Source organism: Neoarius graeffei, chromosome 1 (genome assembly GCF_027579695.1).
Source record: "Neoarius graeffei isolate fNeoGra1 chromosome 1, fNeoGra1.pri, whole genome shotgun sequence".
In the NCBI taxonomy this organism is placed as follows: domain Eukaryota; kingdom Metazoa; phylum Chordata; class Actinopteri; order Siluriformes; family Ariidae; genus Neoarius; species Neoarius graeffei.
In genome coordinates this window covers 19920341-19939101 of record NC_083569.1, presented here as the reverse complement: position 1 = coordinate 19939101, position 18761 = coordinate 19920341, and the positions used below count along the sequence as shown (strand labels likewise).

The following is an 18761-nucleotide window of genomic DNA, read 5'->3' as shown; positions in this document are numbered from 1 at the left end:
CTGTTTTTTTCAGCTGTAATTCAAATTCATAACGCACTCTGTGACCTCTCCCTCCCTCAGGACTCTGTGGTCTGTGTGTTCTGGTATCTGCTGAGTCACCAGAATTCTGCCAAGACATTGACACTTGCGCCTGCTCCAACATCTGGTGCACAAGGGCTTTAAGGTTTCCAGGACCAATGGACACTTAAGTATTTGAACTTTTGAAGTTTGAACTTTCTCAAGGCTGTCATTCTAGACACAAAACGCCCTGCAACTAAACATGCACTGATGTCTTTTCTGGGTCAGAAAATGGATCCCTGACTGCTCTTTATATGACAAGCTTCTCCGTTCTGCAATCTCTCATCACGATCCACTGCAACATCCTTTGACCTGGACTGACACTATGGTGGTTGCTTATCACTCCCTCAAAAGCACCCTTTGTTCCGCCCCTGGATTTATCTGATCACTTCAAGCCCTTCCACCTCTATGCCTATGAACACCAAGGCACAGCTGTTGGCCGGGAGCATGAAGGGGGAAGATGCATCATTGTGCGTTTTTATCCAAAACATTAGACATTGTTGCTCAAGGCTTACCTGCGTGTCTGGGAGCTGTCTCCGCATGTGCTTTGATGGTTTTAGATGCAGAAAAATTGGTCTTGTCTCACCCACTGATCTTGCACTCGTCACATCAAGTTAAACAGGTGTTGCAAAATTTACAGACCCATTAAATTAATTTATCAGTAATTTAATTGATAATTAAATTAACATATGACTGTTTATTCTCTGTTCTACTAACAATCTCGAAATTCGTGTCACATCCCCTTTTGATAATGTAGGTCACGCTCTCGCACGCTTCCTTAATTCTCAGGATGATACTTGGGATGACATTGATATTGTCTGTCTAAAAATCGTACATACTACTAGTATCAGGTCTGATCTCTCCTCCAGCCCTCTAGGGATGGGGGAAGTACTCTTTGTTGATGGTTCTTGTTCTAAACCCTCAAACGGTGTATAATATTTATAATTTATAATATTTATCATACCTCTGTGGTTACTCTGTGTGTTCACTGCCTGATATTCTGCATGAGGCATACGCTCTTCCTTTCTCATTTGATTTTTGTCATCTTGATTGTGGACAAATTCTCTAAATGGGTAGAAGTTTTTTCCTGTTCTCGAGAGAACACGAAGGTAGTTACTCGTACTCTGGCAAAAGAAATAGTACCTAGTTATAATAATAATACTAATACATTTTATTTATAAGTGCCTTTCAAGGTACCTAAGGACACTGGACGGTAAAAAAGAAAAACAAACAATAAAAGCAGAACAATAAAATAACAACAGTAAAATAATAAGAAATCAATAATAATAATTATTGTTATAGTTATGGGGTTCCAGACGCCATAGACTCAGACAAAGGTACCCCTTTCACCTCAAAAGTCACACAAAACCTTTGTAAGTATCTCTAAACTAAACTGGTGTTTTCACATTCCTCAATCCTCTGGTATCGTAGAACGTACTAATCGAACATTGAAAGACAAATTAATTAAGGCCATGCAGGACACAGGTTTGGCTCTGTAATCCATAATTCATTCTGGCTGAAATTTGTGTGACACCAAGAAATTATTTTTGGAAGACCTTTCCCTCTCCCCTGGAAGAAGGGAACTCCGGCTCCGGGTACCTCTGATGTGAAAATGCATATGGATGAGTATTCTGCAGCCCTTATAGATAAGTTGTATAAAATTTGTACCAAGGTCAATAGTACAATATTATCTCCACCACACACCCCTTTCACGTGGGAGACAAGTGCTGGTGTGACTTTTTAAAGTAACGATTTGGACAATTGGGAAAACCTAGATATGGTGGGCCTGCAGACATAGTCGCCATTACTTTTCTGTTTTAACTGATCTTTTTCCATAGTGGATCCATGCCACGCGATTGAAGAAGGCTCCATAACAAAGTTGTGTTACAATGACAAGTTTGCTACTAACGTTTTCTCTGTGTCCCTTTCCAGTCTCTGTTCTCTCTCTCTGTCTCTCTATTTCTGAGCTCTACACAGATTTGACGTGATCTGTGTGCAGCCCTGGCCGACTGAGAATCCTCGGGTTGCTGCCTGCAGGACGTTGTGAACAAAGAGGGGAAGAGATCTTGCGCTCCGTTTGGAACCAGTCATCCTCACTACAACCATGACAGTCCTCATCACGGGTTTCGTGACTGCTTCATTGTTGCTCGGGGCAGGGCTACCCGCCCGAGCCTTTGTGACTGCTTCATCTTTGCTCGGGGCAGGGTTACCCGCCCGAGCCTTCTGGACCACTTCATTGCTTGGAGCAGGGTTACCCGCTCGAGCTGGACAACATCTTCTGGCAATTCGCTAACTGGACTGCACAAGCGCACACCACACGAATGTGTTATGTCTTTCATCTGATGCCGTTTTCTACTATTATTACACATCTCTATGCTCTGAAACTCTGTATTCTTACAGGACTCTGTTCTCACTATAGGTCAATATGCCTTCTAATTTCACTTTCCCTCACTGTTTTAGAACAAATTACTCTGAAGGAAGTAGCGTGTATTTGGGACGAATTAAGAGGTTTTGAGTTTCTCTAAGCTCCGGTGAGGTGGGACGAGGGCTGATCGGGCATGCCCGCCCTCTGAGCACCAATATACGTCAAGAAGGGCAAAGATTAACTCAAGATTAATTCTCGATGTAATCACATATATGATCGTGAGGTGATAATGATCATATATGATCCTAGGATTTGATAATAGTGATACTATTATCAAAGGGGGGGATTGTTAGGTTTTATTATTATGTAGGTTTATATGTAGGTTTATATAAGTATTATTCTTGACCAAGAAGGCAGCAATTTATATTTGTGACAAAATTAAGGATGAATTTCTGTTCAGTTAAAATGACCTTATGTCTCGGCTGGACATTGTTTGGGAAAATTTTGTTTATTTTGATATGAAATGTGTATTATTGATCAGAGAACGGCGCCAAGGTCTGCAGTGATGTCAGACACACCAGCAGCTGCATAGCGCAACGTGTATTTGGGATTAAAGTTAAATTTAAAGCCATGATTCATGTTAGTTTTATAGTTTTGTATTAGCCTTATTGCTGCACAAAGTGTTAAGACTTTATATGGGAGAGCTTTTTAAGATCCTTTATTATTTTGGACTTTTGCATATACTATGGCAGTGATTTAGACTTAATTGTTAGATCAAAGATGCATTCAATGATTTAAGTTAGTTTTATAGTTTTAAGTTAGTTTTATAATTACAGAATATAATTTAGGATTGTTAAAGACATATTCTTATTTGTTATTTTGCTTATGATTGTCTTACTACATACTGATGAAATCAAGATGTAATTTGCTGACTTAGCACACGTTCATGTGTTAAGAAATTATAATTTTAATATTTTAGCTTTTCATCCTTTAGCTTTTAGATCCTTTAAACTATTTAACTTGGCATTAATTTCTGATGCATTTGACCTTCGTAGACTAGACATATTCTTATTTTTTGTTTACTTTCTTATAATATATGTGTTTAAAAATTCCATCACCATCTTAAGTACATATGGCCCTATGTTATATCTGACCTAAAGGGGTGTACGTCGGCAATGACCTTTAAAATCTGTCTGTATCTTGCTATCATGTCATATCATCAGAAATATGTCATTGTGTTATGATTTACACACACACTGATGGAGATTATTTGACCTGCCCCAAGATCAAGCTGCTCACTTGCACGCAAGTCAAACACACACACATACATCTGAACATTCCATCAGAACAGTGATGTAATTAAAATGTGACCTGCTCACACACACATAAACACAGATATCAAAATGATGTCACTCACTCACACCCCCCCATAGACACACACATACACACATTCATGCACACACGCACATAGATATCATTGATGTCATTTACACACAGATAACACTCACATATAATAACCCTCTGTATTCTTGTCCAATGGGGGGAACTTGCGAATAAACTACATTGGGGTTCCTGTCTTTCTTGGCGACTAACCCCCCCAGAGCTCTGGGTGACATGAGGGCGGGGGTCCCGAGAAGTAAGTTGACCGTTTCCGACTGGGTGAAGTCCAACAGATACTGAGGTCAGTGGGCAATTCAAGAAATAAAGCCAAGCAAACTGAAAGGAATCTGTGATAGCTCACCTTCGGAGCTCATCAGAGGAGCATATCAGCAGAAAAGCAGTGTGCAGTTAGTTGATTTGGTCATTGTTGCAAACAGTGCCAAGGTTGTGGGTTTAATCCAAACAGTGGCTGTTTTCACAGATGTGCTGCTTTGAATGTGGCGAAAGAAATTTGATCTTGACTTGGCTGAAAGTGCAGATGATTTGGCTGGTTTGCAAGATGACAAGAATGTTTTTCTCTGTAAAATGCATGTAAGCTGGTGGCTTTGGAGAATGTGGGCATCGATCCCACTACCTCTTACATGCAAAGCAAGCGCTCTACCACTTGAGCTAATTCCCCTGCTGTGTTGGAGCGTTTGACCAACTAACTACCGCAAGCTCCCCAAACTGCCCTTCCTGGCCTGCTCGTTGCTCTCTGGAACCATGCCTGAGTTTCCATTGGTTGGTTGGTTGTTTATTTTCAAGTGAGCGACTGCCCAGAAGCAGACTTTTGTTCTGGGGGAGTGTATTCTGACTCCCATTTGCATGAATACCAGGTGGTAAGCTTCACGGGTTTTGCCCCTAAAACAACCCAATCTCCTCACATGGAGTCCCTGGCATGCTTCTCACACTTTTGGGGCATGCCTCAGGAAGCATTTGTTGCTTCATTGTTCAATGAGAGCAGTTGGCTGGAAGGTGGTGAAAAGTGCCTTTTCACGACAGCAGCTTGCTTTTCACCAGCAGCTTTAAGAATACAAGCAGGTAAGCATCATATTTTCAGTTTGTAAAAGCTGTCTCAGCTGACTTTGCACTCGAGCGAGAGCTAGAATTTCATAGTGGATGGTGGGACTATGACAAGCCTGTTGAAAAATGTGAGTTGGAGATTCTGAGGTCAGTGGGCAATTCAAGAAATAAAGCCAAGCAAACTGAAAGGAATCTGTGATAGCTCACCTTCGGAGCTCATCAGAGGAGCATATCAGCAGAAAAGCAGTGTGCAGTTAGTTGATTTGGTCATTGTTGCAAACAGTGCCAAGGTTGTGGGTTTAATCCAAACAGTGGCTGTTTTCACAGATGTGCTGCTTTGAATGTGGCGAAAGACATTTGATCTTGACTTGGCTGAAAGTGCAGATGATTCGGCTGGTTTGCAAGATGACAAGAATGTTTTTCTCTGTAAAATGCATGTAAGCTGGTGGCTTTGGAGAACGTGGGCATCGATCCTACTACCTCTTACATGCAAAGCAAGCGCTCTACCACTTGAGCTAATTCCCCTGCTGTGTTGGAGCGTTTGACCAACTAACTACCGCAAGCTCCCCAAACTGCCCTTCCTGGCCTGCTCGTTGCTCTCTGGAACCATGCCTGAGTTTCCATTGGTTGGTTGGTTGTTTATTTTCAAGTGAGCGACTGCCCAGAAGCAGACTTTTGTTCTGGGGGAGTGTATTCTGACTCCCATTTGCATGAATACCAGGTGGTAAGCTTCACGGGTTTTGCCCCTAAAACAACCCAATCTCCTCACATGGAGTCCCTGGCATGCTTCTCACACTTTTGGGGCATGCCTCAGGAAGCATTTGTTGCTTCATTGTTCAATGAGAGCAGTTGGCTGGAAGGTGGTGAAAAGTGCCTTTTCACGACAGCAGCTTGCTTTTCACCAGCAGCTTTAAGAATACAAGCAGGTAAGCATCATATTTTCAGTTTGTAAAAGCTGTCTCAGCTGACTTTGCACTCGAGCGAGAGCTAGAATTTCATAGTGGATGGTGGGACTATGACAAGCCTGTTGAAAAATGTGAGTTGGAGATTCTGAGGTCAGTGGGCAATTCAAGAAATAAAGCCAAGCAAACTGAAAGGAATCTGTGATAGCTCACCTTCGGAGCTCATCAGAGGAGCATATCAGCAGAAAAGCAGTGTGCAGTTAGTTGATTTGGTCATTGTTGCAAACAGTGCCAAGGTTGTGGGTTTAATCCAAACAGTGGCTGTTTTCACAGATGTGCTGCTTTGAATGTGGCGAAAGACATTTGATCTTGACTTGGCTGAAAGTGCAGATGATTCGGCTGGTTTGCAAGATGACAAGAATGTTTTTCTCTGTAAAATGCATGTAAGCTGGTGGCTTTGGAGAATGTGGGCATCGATCCCACTACCTCTTACATGCAAAGCAAGCGCTCCACCACTTGAGCTAATTCCCCTGCTGTGTTGGAGCGTTTGACCAACTAACTACCGCAAGCTCCCCAAACTGCCCTTCCTGGCCTGCTCGTTGCTCTCTGGAACCATGCCTGAGTTTCCATTGGTTGGTTGGTTGTTTATTTTCAAGTGAGCGACTGCCCAGAAGCAGACTTTTGTTCTGGGGGAGTGTATTCTGACTCCCATTTGCATGAATACCAGGTGGTAAGCTTCACGGGTTTTGCCCCTAAAACAACCCAATCTCCTCACATGGAGTCCCTGGCATGCTTCTCACACTTTTGGGGCATGCCTCAGGAAGCATTTGTTGCTTCATTGTTCAATGAGAGCAGTTGGCTGGAAGGTGGTGAAAAGTGCCTTTTCACGACAGCAGCTTGCTTTTCACCAGCAGCTTTAAGAATACAAGCAGGTAAGCATCATATTTTCAGTTTGTCAAAGCTGTCTCAGCTGACTTTGCACTCGAGCGAGAGCTAGAATTTCATAGTGGATGGTGGGACTATGACAAGCCTGTTGAAAAATGTGAGTTGGAGATTCTGAGGTCAGTGGGCAATTCAAGAAATAAAGCCAAGCAAACTGAAAGGAATCTGTGATAGCTCACCTTCGGAGCTCATCAGAGGAGCATATCAGCAGAAAAGCAGTGTGCAGTTAGTTGATTTGGTCATTGTTGCAAACAGTGCCAAGGTTGTGGGTTTAATCCAAACAGTGGCTGTTTTCACAGATGTGCTGCTTTGAATGTGGCGAAAGACATTTGATCTTGACTTGGCTGAAAGTGCAGATGATTCGGCTGGTTTGCAAGATGACAAGAATGTTTTTCTCTGTAAAATGCATGTAAGCTGGTGGCTTTGGAGAATGTGGGCATCGATCCCACTACCTCTTACATGCAAAGCAAGCGCTCTACCACTTGAGCTAATTCCCCTGCTGTGTTGGAGCGTTTGACCAACTAACTACCGCAAGCTCCCCAAACTGCCCTTCCTGGCCTGCTCGTTGCTCTCTGGAACCATGCCTGAGTTTCCATTGGTTGGTTGGTTGTTTATTTTCAAGTGAGCGACTGCCCAGAAGCAGACTTTTGTTCTGGGGGAGTGTATTCTGACTCCCATTTTCATGAATACCAGGTGGTAAGCTTCACGGGTTTTGCCCCTAAAACAACCCAATCTCCTCACATGGAGTCCCTGGCATGCTTCTCACACTTTTGGGGCATGCCTCAGGAAGCATTTGTTGCTTCATTGTTCAATGAGAGCAGTTGGCTGGAAGGTGGTGAAAAGTGCCTTTTCACGACAGCAGCTTGCTTTTCACCAGCAGCTTTAAGAATACAAGCAGGTAAGCATCATATTTTCAGTTTGTCAAAGCTGTCTCAGCTGACTTTGCACTCGAGCGAGAGCTAGAATTTCATAGTGGATGGTGGGACTATGACAAGCCTGTTGAAAAATGTGAGTTGGAGATTCTGAGGTCAGTGGGCAATTCAAGAAATAAAGCCAAGCAAACTGAAAGGAATCTGTGATAGCTCACCTTCGGAGCTCATCAGAGGAGCATATCAGCAGAAAAGCAGTGTGCAGTTAGTTGATTTGGTCATTGTTGCAAACAGTGCCAAGGTTGTGGGTTTAATCCAAACAGTGGCTGTTTTCACAGATGTGCTGCTTTGAATGTGGCGAAAGAAATTTGATCTTGACTTGGCTGAAAGTGCAGATGATTTGGCTGGTTTGCAAGATGACAAGAATGTTTTTCTCTGTAAAATGTATGTAAGCTGGTGGCTTTGGAGAACGTGGGCATCGATCCCACTACCTCTTACATGCAAAGCAAGCGCTCTACCACTTGAGCTAATTCCCCTGCTGTGTTGGAGCGTTTGACCAACTAACTACCGCAAGCTCCCCAAACTGCCCTTCCTGGCCTGCTCGTTGCTCTCTGGAACCATGCCTGAGTTTCCATTGGTTGGTTGGTTGTTTATTTTCAAGTGAGCGACTGCCCAGAAGCAGACTTTTGTTCTGGGGGAGTGTATTCTGACTCCCATTTGCATGAATACCAGGTGGTAAGCTTCACGGGTTTTGCCCCTAAAACAACCCAATCTCCTCACATGGAGTCCCTGGCATGCTTCTCACACTTTTGGGGCATGCCTCAGGAAGCATTTGTTGCTTCATTGTTCAATGAGAGCAGTTGGCTGGAAGGTGGTGAAAAGTGCCTTTTCACGACAGCAGCTTGCTTTTCACCAGCAGCTTTAAGAATACAAGCAGGTAAGCATCATATTTTCAGTTTGTCAAAGCTGTCTCAGCTGACTTTGCACTCGAGCGAGAGCTAGAATTTCATAGTGGATGGTGGGACTATGACAAGCCTGTTGAAAAATGTGAGTTGGAGATTCTGAGGTCAGTGGGCAATTCAAGAAATAAAGCCAAGCAAACTGAAAGGAATCTGTGATAGCTCACCTTCGGAGCTCATCAGAGGAGCATATCAGCAGAAAAGCAGTGTGCAGTTAGTTGATTTGGTCATTGTTGCAAACAGTGCCAAGGTTGTGGGTTTAATCCAAACAGTGGCTGTTTTCACAGATGTGCTGCTTTGAATGTGGCGAAAGAAATTTGATCTTGACTTGGCTGAAAGTGCAGATGATTTGGCTGGTTTGCAAGATGACAAGAATGTTTTTCTCTGTAAAATGCATGTAAGCTGGTGGCTTTGGAGAACGTGGGCATCGATCCCACTACCTCTTACATGCAAAGCAAGCGCTCTACCACTTGAGCTAATTCCCCTGCTGTGTTGGAGCGTTTGACCAACTAACTACCGCAAGCTCCCCAAACTGCCCTTCCTGGCCTGCTCGTTGCTCTCTGGAACCATGCCTGAGTTTCCATTGGTTGGTTGGTTGTTTATTTTCAAGTGAGCGACTGCCCAGAAGCAGACTTTTGTTCTGGGGGAGTGTATTCTGACTCCCATTTGCATGAATACCAGGTGGTAAGCTTCACGGGTTTTGCCCCTAAAACAACCCAATCTCCTCACATGGAGTCCCTGGCATGCTTCTCACACTTTTGGGGCATGCCTCAGGAAGCATTTGTTGCTTCATTGTTCAATGAGAGCAGTTGGCTGGAAGGTGGTGAAAAGTGCCTTTTCACGACAGCAGCTTGCTTTTCACCAGCAGCTTTAAGAATACAAGCAGGTAAGCATCATATTTTCAGTTTGTCAAAGCTGTCTCAGCTGACTTTGCACTCGAGCGAGAGCTAGAATTTCATAGTGGATGGTGGGACTATGACAAGCCTGTTGAAAAATGTGAGTTGGAGATTCTGAGGTCAGTGGGCAATTCAAGAAATAAAGCCAAGCAAACTGAAAGGAATCTGTGATAGCTCACCTTCGGAGCTCATCAGAGGAGCATATCAGCAGAAAAGCAGTGTGCAGTTAGTTGATTTGGTCATTGTTGCAAACAGTGCCAAGGTTGTGGGTTTAATCCAAACAGTGGCTGTTTTCACAGATGTGCTGCTTTGAATGTGGCGAAAGAAATTTGATCTTGACTTGGCTGAAAGTGCAGATGATTTGGCTGGTTTGCAAGATGACAAGAATGTTTTTCTCTGTAAAATGCATGTAAGCTGGTGGCTTTGGAGAATGTGGGCATCGATCCCACTACCTCTTACATGCAAAGCAAGCGCTCTACCACTTGAGCTAATTCCCCTGCTGTGTTGGAGCGTTTGACCAACTAACTACCGCAAGCTCCCCAAACTGCCCTTCCTGGCCTGCTCGTTGCTCTCTGGAACCATGCCTGAGTTTCCATTGGTTGGTTGGTTGTTTATTTTCAAGTGAGCGACTGCCCAGAAGCAGACTTTTGTTCTGGGGGAGTGTATTCTGACTCCCATTTGCATGAATACCAGGTGGTAAGCTTCACGGGTTTTGCCCCTAAAACAACCCAATCTCCTCACATGGAGTCCCTGGCATGCTTCTCACACTTTTGGGGCATGCCTCAGGAAGCATTTGTTGCTTCATTGTTCAATGAGAGCAGTTGGCTGGAAGGTGGTGAAAAGTGCCTTTTCACGACAGCAGCTTGCTTTTCACCAGCAGCTTTAAGAATACAAGCAGGTAAGCATCATATTTTCAGTTTGTCAAAGCTGTCTCAGCTGACTTTGCACTCGAGCGAGAGCTAGAATTTCATAGTGGATGGTGGGACTATGACAAGCCTGTTGAAAAATGTGAGTTGGAGATTCTGAGGTCAGTGGGCAATTCAAGAAATAAAGCCAAGCAAACTGAAAGGAATCTGTGATAGCTCACCTTCGGAGCTCATCAGAGGAGCATATCAGCAGAAAAGCAGTGTGCAGTTAGTTGATTTGGTCATTGTTGCAAACAGTGCCAAGGTTGTGGGTTTAATCCAAACAGTGGCTGTTTTCACAGATGTGCTGCTTTGAATGTGGCGAAAGACATTTGATCTTGACTTGGCTGAAAGTGCAGATGATTCGGCTGGTTTGCAAGATGACAAGAATGTTTTTCTCTGTAAAATGCATGTAAGCTGGTGGCTTTGGAGAATGTGGGCATCGATCCCACTACCTCTTACATGCAAAGCAAGCGCTCTACCACTTGAGCTAATTCCCCTGCTGTGTTGGAGCGTTTGACCAACTAACTACCGCAAGCTCCCCAAACTGCCCTTCCTGGCCTGCTCGTTGCTCTCTGGAACCATGCCTGAGTTTCCATTGGTTGGTTGGTTGTTTATTTTCAAGTGAGCGACTGCCCAGAAGCAGACTTTTGTTCTGGGGGAGTGTATTCTGAGTCCCATTTGCATGAATACCAGGTGGTAAGCTTCACGGGTTTTGCCCCTAAAACAACCCAATCTCCTCACATGGTGTCCCTGGCATGCTTCTCACACTTTTGGGGCATGCCTCAGGAAGCATTTGTTGCTTCATTGTTCAATGAGAGCAGTTGGCTGGAAGGTGGTGAAAAGTGCCTTTTCACGACAGCAGCTTGCTTTTCACCAGCAGCTTTAAGAATACAAGCAGGTAAGCATCATATTTTCAGTTTGTCAAAGCTGTCTCAGCTGACTTTGCACTCGAGCGAGAGCTAGAATTTCATAGTGGATGGTGGGACTATGACAAGCCTGTTGAAAAATGTGAGTTGGAGATTCTGAGGTCAGTGGGCAATTCAAGAAATAAAGCCAAGCAAACTGAAAGGAATCTGTGATAGCTCACCTTCGGAGCTCATCAGAGGAGCATATCAGCAGAAAAGCAGTGTGCAGTTAGTTGATTTGGTCATTGTTGCAAACAGTGCCAAGGTTGTGGGTTTAATCCAAACAGTGGCTGTTTTCACAGATGTGCTGCTTTGAATGTGGCGAAAGACATTTGATCTTGACTTGGCTGAAAGTGCAGATGATTCGGCTGGTTTGCAAGATGACAAGAATGTTTTTCTCTGTAAAATGCATGTAAGCTGGTGGCTTTGGAGAATGTGGGCATCGATCCCACTACCTCTTACATGCAAAGCAAGCGCTCTACCACTTGAGCTAATTCCCCTGCTGTGTTGGAGCGTTTGACCAACTAACTACCGCAAGCTCCCCAAACTGCCCTTCCTGGCCTGCTCGTTGCTCTCTGGAACCATGCCTGAGTTTCCATTGGTTGGTTGGTTGTTTATTTTCAAGTGAGCGACTGCCCAGAAGCAGACTTTTGTTCTGGGGGAGTGTATTCTGACTCCCATTTGCATGAATACCAGGTGGTAAGCTTCACGGGTTTTGCCCCTAAAACAACCCAATCTCCTCACATGGAGTCCCTGGCATGCTTCTCACATTTTTGGGGCATGCCTCAGGAAGCATTTGTTGCTTCATTGTTCAATGAGAGCAGTTGGCTGGAAGGTGGTGAAAAGTGCCTTTTCACGACAGCAGCTTGCTTTTCACCAGCAGCTTTAAGAATACAAGCAGGTAAGCATCATATTTTCAGTTTGTCAAAGCTGTCTCAGCTGACTTTGCACTCGAGCGAGAGCTAGAATTTCATAGTGGATGGTGGGACTATGACAAGCCTGTTGAAAAATGTGAGTTGGAGATTCTGAGGTCAGTGGGCAATTCAAGAAATAAAGCCAAGCAAACTGAAAGGAATCTGTGATAGCTCACCTTCGGAGCTCATCAGAGGAGCATATCAGCAGAAAAGCAGTGTGCAGTTAGTTGATTTGGTCATTGTTGCAAACAGTGCCAAGGTTGTGGGTTTAATCCAAACAGTGGCTGTTTTCACAGATGTGCTGCTTTGAATGTGGCGAAAGACATTTGATCTTGACTTGGCTGAAAGTGCAGATGATTCGGCTGGTTTGCAAGATGACAAGAATGTTTTTCTCTGTAAAATGCATGTAAGCTGGTGGCTTTGGAGAATGTGGGCATCGATCCCACTACCTCTTACATGCAAAGCAAGCGCTCTACCACTTGAGCTAATTCCCCTGCTGTGTTGGAGCGTTTGACCAACTAACTACCGCAAGCTCCCCAAACTGCCCTTCCTGGCCTGCTCGTTGCTCTCTGGAACCATGCCTGAGTTTCCATTGGTTGGTTGGTTGTTTATTTTCAAGTGAGCGACTGCCCAGAAGCAGACTTTTGTTCTGGGGGAGTGTATTCTGACTCCCATTTGCATGAATACCAGGTGGTAAGCTTCACGGGTTTTGCCCCTAAAACAACCCAATCTCCTCACATGGAGTCCCTGGCATGCTTCTCACACTTTTGGGGCATGCCTCAGGAAGCATTTGTTGCTTCATTGTTCAATGAGAGCAGTTGGCTGGAAGGTGGTGAAAAGTGCCTTTTCACGACAGCAGCTTGCTTTTCACCAGCAGCTTTAAGAATACAAGCAGGTAAGCATCATATTTTCAGTTTGTCAAAGCTGTCTCAGCTGACTTTGCACTCGAGCGAGAGCTAGAATTTCATAGTGGATGGTGGGACTATGACAAGCCTGTTGAAAAATGTGAGTTGGAGATTCTGAGGTCAGTGGGCAATTCAAGAAATAAAGCCAAGCAAACTGAAAGGAATCTGTGATAGCTCACCTTCGGAGCTCATCAGAGGAGCATATCAGCAGAAAAGCAGTGTGCAGTTAGTTGATTTGGTCATTGTTGCAAACAGTGCCAAGGTTGTGGGTTTAATCCAAACAGTGGCTGTTTTCACAGATGTGCTGCTTTGAATGTGGCGAAAGAAATTTGATCTTGACTTGGCTGAAAGTGCAGATGATTTGGCTGGTTTGCAAGATGACAAGAATGTTTTTCTCTGTAAAATGCATGTAAGCTGGTGGCTTTGGAGAACGTGGGCATCGATCCCACTACCTCTTACATGCAAAGCAAGCGCTCTACCACTTGAGCTAATTCCCCTGCTGTGTTGGAGCGTTTGACCAACTAACTACCGCAAGCTCCCCAAACTGCCCTTCCTGGCCTGCTCGTTGCTCTCTGGAACCATGCCTGAGTTTCCATTGGTTGGTTGGTTGTTTATTTTCAAGTGAGCGACTGCCCAGAAGCAGACTTTTGTTCTGGGGGAGTGTATTCTGACTCCCATTTGCATGAATACCAGGTGGTAAGCTTCACGGGTTTTGCCCCTAAAACAACCCAATCTCCTCACATGGAGTCCCTGGCATGCTTCTCACACTTTTGGGGCATGCCTCAGGAAGCATTTGTTGCTTCATTGTTCAATGAGAGCAGTTGGCTGGAAGGTGGTGAAAAGTGCCTTTTCACGACAGCAGCTTGCTTTTCACCAGCAGCTTTAAGAATACAAGCAGGTAAGCATCATATTTTCAGTTTGTAAAAGCTGTCTCAGCTGACTTTGCACTCGAGCGAGAGCTAGAGTTTCATAGTGGATGGTGGGACTATGACAAGCCTGTTGAAAAATGTGAGTTGGAGATTCTGAGGTCAGTGGGCAATTCAAGAAATAAAGCCAAGCAAACTGAAAGGAATCTGTGATAGCTCCCCTTCGGAGCTCATCAGAGGAGCATATCAGCAGAAAAGCAGTGTGCAGTTAGTTGATTTGGTCATTGTTGCAAACAGTGCCAAGGTTGTGGGTTTAATCCAAATAGTGGCTGTTTTCACAGATGTGCTGCTTTGAATGTGGCGAAAGAAATTTGATCTTGACTTGGCTGAAAGTGCAGATGATTCGGCTGGTTTGCAAGATGACAAGAATGTTTTTCTCTGTAAAATGCAAGTAAGCTGGCAGCTTTCGAGAATGTGGGCATCGATCCCACTATCTCTTACACGCAAAGCAAGCGCTCTACCACTTGAGCTAATTCCCCTACTGTGTTTGAGCGTTTGACCAACTAACTACCGCAAGCTCCCCAAACTGCCCTTCCTGGCTTGCTCGTTGCTCTCTGGAACCATGCCTGAATTTCCATTGGTTGGTTGGTTGTTTGTTTTCAAGTGAGCGACTGCCCAGAAGCAGACTTTTGTTCTGGGGGAGTGTATTCTGACTCCCATTTGCATGAATACCAGGTGGTAAGCTTCACGGGTTTTGCCCCTAAAACAACCCAATCTCCTCACATGGAGTCCCTGGCATGCTTCTCACACTTTTGGGGCATGCCTCAGGAAGCATTTGTTGCTTCATTGTTCAATGAGAGCAGTTGGTTGGAAGGTGGTGAAAAGTGCCTTTTCACGACAGCAGCTTGCTTTTCACCAGCAGCTTTAAGAATACAAGCAGGTAAGCATCATATTTTCAGTTTGTAAAAGCTGTCTCAGCTGACTTTGCACTCGAGCGAGAGCTAGAATTTCATAGTGGATGGTGGGACTATGACAAGCCTGTTGAAAAATGTGAGTTGGAGATTCTGAGGTCAGTGGGCAATTCAAGAAATAAAGCCAAGCAAACTGAAAGGAATCTGTGATAGCTCACCTTCGGAGCTCATCAGAGGAGCATATCAGCAGAAAAGCAGTGTGCAGTTAGTTGATTTGGTCATTGTTGCAAACAGTGCCAAGGTTGTGGGTTTAATCCAAACAGTGGCTGTTTTCACAGATGTGCTGCTTTGAATGTGGCGAAAGAAATTTGATCTTGACTTGGCTGAAAGTGCAGATGATTCGGCTGGTTTGCAAGATGACAAGAATGTTTTTCTCTGTAAAATGCATGCAAGCTGGTGGCTTTGGAGAATGTGGGCATCGATCCCACTACCTCTTACATGCAAAGCAAGCGCTCTACCACTTGAGCTAATTCCCCTGCTGTGTTGGAGCGTTTGACCAACTAACTACCGCAAGCTCCCCAAACTGCCCTTCCTGGCCTGCTCGTTGCTCTCTGGAACCATGCCTGAGTTTCCATTGGTTGGTTGGTTGTTTATTTTCAAGTGAGCGACTGCCCAGAAGCAGACTTTTGTTCTGGGGGAGTGTATTCTGACTCCCATTTTCATGAATACCAGGTGGTAAGCTTCACGGGTTTTGCCCCTAAAACAACCCAATCTCCTCACATGGAGTCCCTGGCATGCTTCTCACACTTTTGGGGCATGCCTCAGGAAGCATTTGTTGCTTCATTGTTCAATGAGAGCAGTTGGCTGGAAGGTGGTGAAAAGTGCCTTTTCATGACAGCAGCTTGCTTTTCACCAGCAGCTTTAAGAATACAAGCAGGTAAGCATCATATTTTCAGTTTGTAAAAGCTGTCTCAGCTGACTTTGCACTCGAGCGAGAGCTAGAATTTCATAGTGGATGGTGGGACTATGACAAGCCTGTTGAAAAATGTGAGTTGGAGATTCTGAGGTCAGTGGGCAATTTAAGAAATAAAGCCAAGCAAACTGAAAGGAATCTGTGATAGCTCACCTTCGGAGCTCATCAGAGGAGCATATCAGCAGAAAAGCAGTGTGCAGTTAGTTGATTTGGTCATTGTTGCAAACAGTGCCAAGGTTGTGGGTTTAATCCAAACAGTGGCTGTTTTCACAGATGTGCTGCTTTGAATGTGGCGAAAGAAATTTGACCTTCGGGCAGATAGAAAGAGAAACCCTCCTCTAAATAGACACAATTTCAAACTGAAAGTCTGCAATGTAATCTCACAGTCAATTCAAAATACGGTATTTTTGGTTATTTATTTATATATTTGGTTATTCAAGTTACTCACTACTATACTGTCCCGACTACTACTCTACTTCACACTTCACTACTCACTCCACTAGTTGTTGGGTTTCCTGTGGTGGCAGGCACACACAGGACTGAAATCATCAGAAAACAACTCAATGGGTTTCTTTATGTATCCACACTCTATGCCTATGGGGCTCCCCTCACGCGGGCCGGAGCTCCGCTAACACATAGTCTGGTAGTTATTTCTCATTAGGGCACTCCATAACACTTTCATGCACATCTAGGGGTAAAAGCTGCCAACCGTTTTTTTTTAGTCAGAAAGGGTCCTAACAAGTAGAAATAGAGTGGTTGGCATCTTTGCAAATGCCTATGACCCTGCTTTGGCAGCCATTTTGGAAACTGCCATAGATATTTAACAAAATAAGATCTTGGGAGCAATGAAGAACAATTAATATGTTGCAAAGCACAATCCTTCTTGTACAGAGGACAAAATTGTACAGTTTTTACATTTTCATGAAATGTCAGCCATGTTAGTATTCCAATATGGCTGCTGAATAACGATATTATGAAATTAATTTTTTAAAGAGATAAAGAATTTTGTTGTTTAAACACATGTTTCAACAGCTAATAAATTTACCGGTGACATCAACAGTATAGACAACAATTAAGAATTAAGGAACATACAAGAACATTTATTTCTGCAAAATATGAAATGTTTATTGAGAACATCATAGCAATGTCTTCAATATTAACAGGGCTGAAGATTAATAACACTAATATATGCTTTTAAACAGCTTCAGTAATGTACATTTTATACAGTTAACACTTAATTATCACTGACCCAAGAGCATGTTCTTCGTTAGATACCCTACTCATCCTCAGGGTCACAATTGTTTATGCAGTTGGCGGACCATTCACATCCACCATGGGTTTTGACCTTGTTGCTTCAAACCGCTTTTTCAGTCTTGTTATTTCTGTTGCATTTGTGAATTGAGAATAGCATGTTTTATGCCACTTGATGCTATTGGGGTCCAGATTCATGTGCTTTTGTAAATATTCAAAAAACTCAAAATATTCCTCATCTTTATATCTTATGCGTTCTTCAGCTTTGGTCTTTAAAGTCATCATTCCTGATTCACTTGCTTGACGTAAAGTTTTGTCATTCTTGTTCCTTCCACAGTCTCATTGACATATGAAGCACTTCTGGAAGTCAATATCCCCTCCTCTTTTTCTCTTCTTGGAGCTGAATAAGGGTTCCATGACTGACTAAAAAACAAGGGATCCACAACACAAATAGTAGTGTCTCAGTGTACAGTTTTTAAAAATGTGAGACTTAGAAATGAGTGCAAAAACTCATACTTAATGTAGCTTTGGATCCGTTAGCTCCATTCCTATAGAGACCTACTACTTTATATAAAATATATATGTCTTCACCAAATTCACGTGTCCTTGTCTTTGTTCCAGCTCCAAGGTGTCTTCATCCAGACTGTGTTAAAAACTGTCAAGCAGGCAATCTGTCTAGTTTACACTGTCTTGTAAGGCTGTCTTGTACTGTCTTGTACAATATCACATCGGTACCTTGTCTCCCATTTTATGCATCATGTTACAAAACACATCAATGTTTAATTGGCAGAGGAAAACTACTTTCGTGTTGAATAAAGCCACTGATTTTCTCTGTTTTCAGGTACACTGCCACACCTTCTAGGATCTTCTAGATTGCTGCATCTGGAACAAGTGACCTTATTGGCTGCTTTTTCCAGTTCTTCCAAGAAAAATCAAACCAAAATGTTTGAAGTATCATATTTTTAAGTGAATAAAAGCAGGTCTCTGATTGGACAACGTAACATATGTTGCACACTCATAAAAAACAATATATATTGCAGGTAATGGAGTGAAATTTCTTTGATACCCATAATGCTTCAATGGTCAACCTATAGGCAGTTATGAACTATGGCTTACACTTGTCTCATCTCCTTATCTCTCACCACTTTATCCTGTTCTACAGGGTCACAGGCAAGCTGGAGCCTATCCCAGCTGACTATGGGCGAAAGGCAGGGTACACCCTGGACAAGTCACCAGGTCATCACAGGGCTGACACATAGACAACCATTCACACCTACAGTCAATTTAGAGTCACCAGTCATATATAGAGCCATATATATTTAGTCACCAGTTAACCTAACCTGCATGTCTTTGGACTGTGGGGGAAACCAGAGCACCCAGAGGGGGCCCACACAGACACAGGGAGAACATGCAAACTCCACACAGAAAGGCCCTTGCCAGCCATGGGGCTCAAACCCAGACCTTCTTGCTGTGAGGCAACAGCACTAACCACTACACCACCGTGCCACCCCCTCCATATTCCTTGAATCATTTAATGATATTATGCAATCTAGAGAGTGAAATATTCAAATCCCTTCCTTTCTTTGAGGAACATTTGTTTTTCAACATTTCTCTCATGCATTTGTTGACAAACTGGAAATCCTCAGCCCACCTTTGCTCCTCAAAGACTAGGCCTTTCCTGGATATCAATTTTGTA

At 43.6% G+C, this 18761-nt stretch overlaps 7 non-coding genes across 7 annotated transcripts; all 7 read right to left on the bottom strand.

The window, feature by feature from the left end:
* Positions 1 to 4408: 4408 nt before the first annotated feature.
* Positions 4409 to 4481, bottom strand: trnaa-ugc (transfer RNA alanine (anticodon UGC)). The gene has a single exon. It is a non-coding gene; the product is annotated as a tRNA-Ala (tRNA).
* Positions 4482 to 7132: 2651 nt separating this feature from the next.
* trnaa-ugc (transfer RNA alanine (anticodon UGC)) lies at positions 7133 to 7205 on the bottom strand. Its single transcript has one exon. It is a non-coding gene; the product is annotated as a tRNA-Ala (tRNA).
* Positions 7206 to 9856: 2651 nt separating this feature from the next.
* Positions 9857 to 9929, bottom strand: trnaa-ugc (transfer RNA alanine (anticodon UGC)). The gene has a single exon. It is a non-coding gene; the product is annotated as a tRNA-Ala (tRNA).
* Positions 9930 to 10764: 835 nt separating this feature from the next.
* trnaa-ugc (transfer RNA alanine (anticodon UGC)) lies at positions 10765 to 10837 on the bottom strand. Its single transcript has one exon. It is a non-coding gene; the product is annotated as a tRNA-Ala (tRNA).
* Positions 10838 to 11672: 835 nt separating this feature from the next.
* trnaa-ugc (transfer RNA alanine (anticodon UGC)) lies at positions 11673 to 11745 on the bottom strand. The gene has a single exon. It is a non-coding gene; the product is annotated as a tRNA-Ala (tRNA).
* An 835-nt stretch (positions 11746 to 12580) lies between these two features.
* trnaa-ugc (transfer RNA alanine (anticodon UGC)) lies at positions 12581 to 12653 on the bottom strand. The gene has a single exon. It is a non-coding gene; the product is annotated as a tRNA-Ala (tRNA).
* Positions 12654 to 15304: 2651 nt separating this feature from the next.
* Positions 15305 to 15377, bottom strand: trnaa-ugc (transfer RNA alanine (anticodon UGC)). The gene has a single exon. It is a non-coding gene; the product is annotated as a tRNA-Ala (tRNA).
* Between the last annotated feature and the right edge of the window lie 3384 nt (positions 15378 to 18761).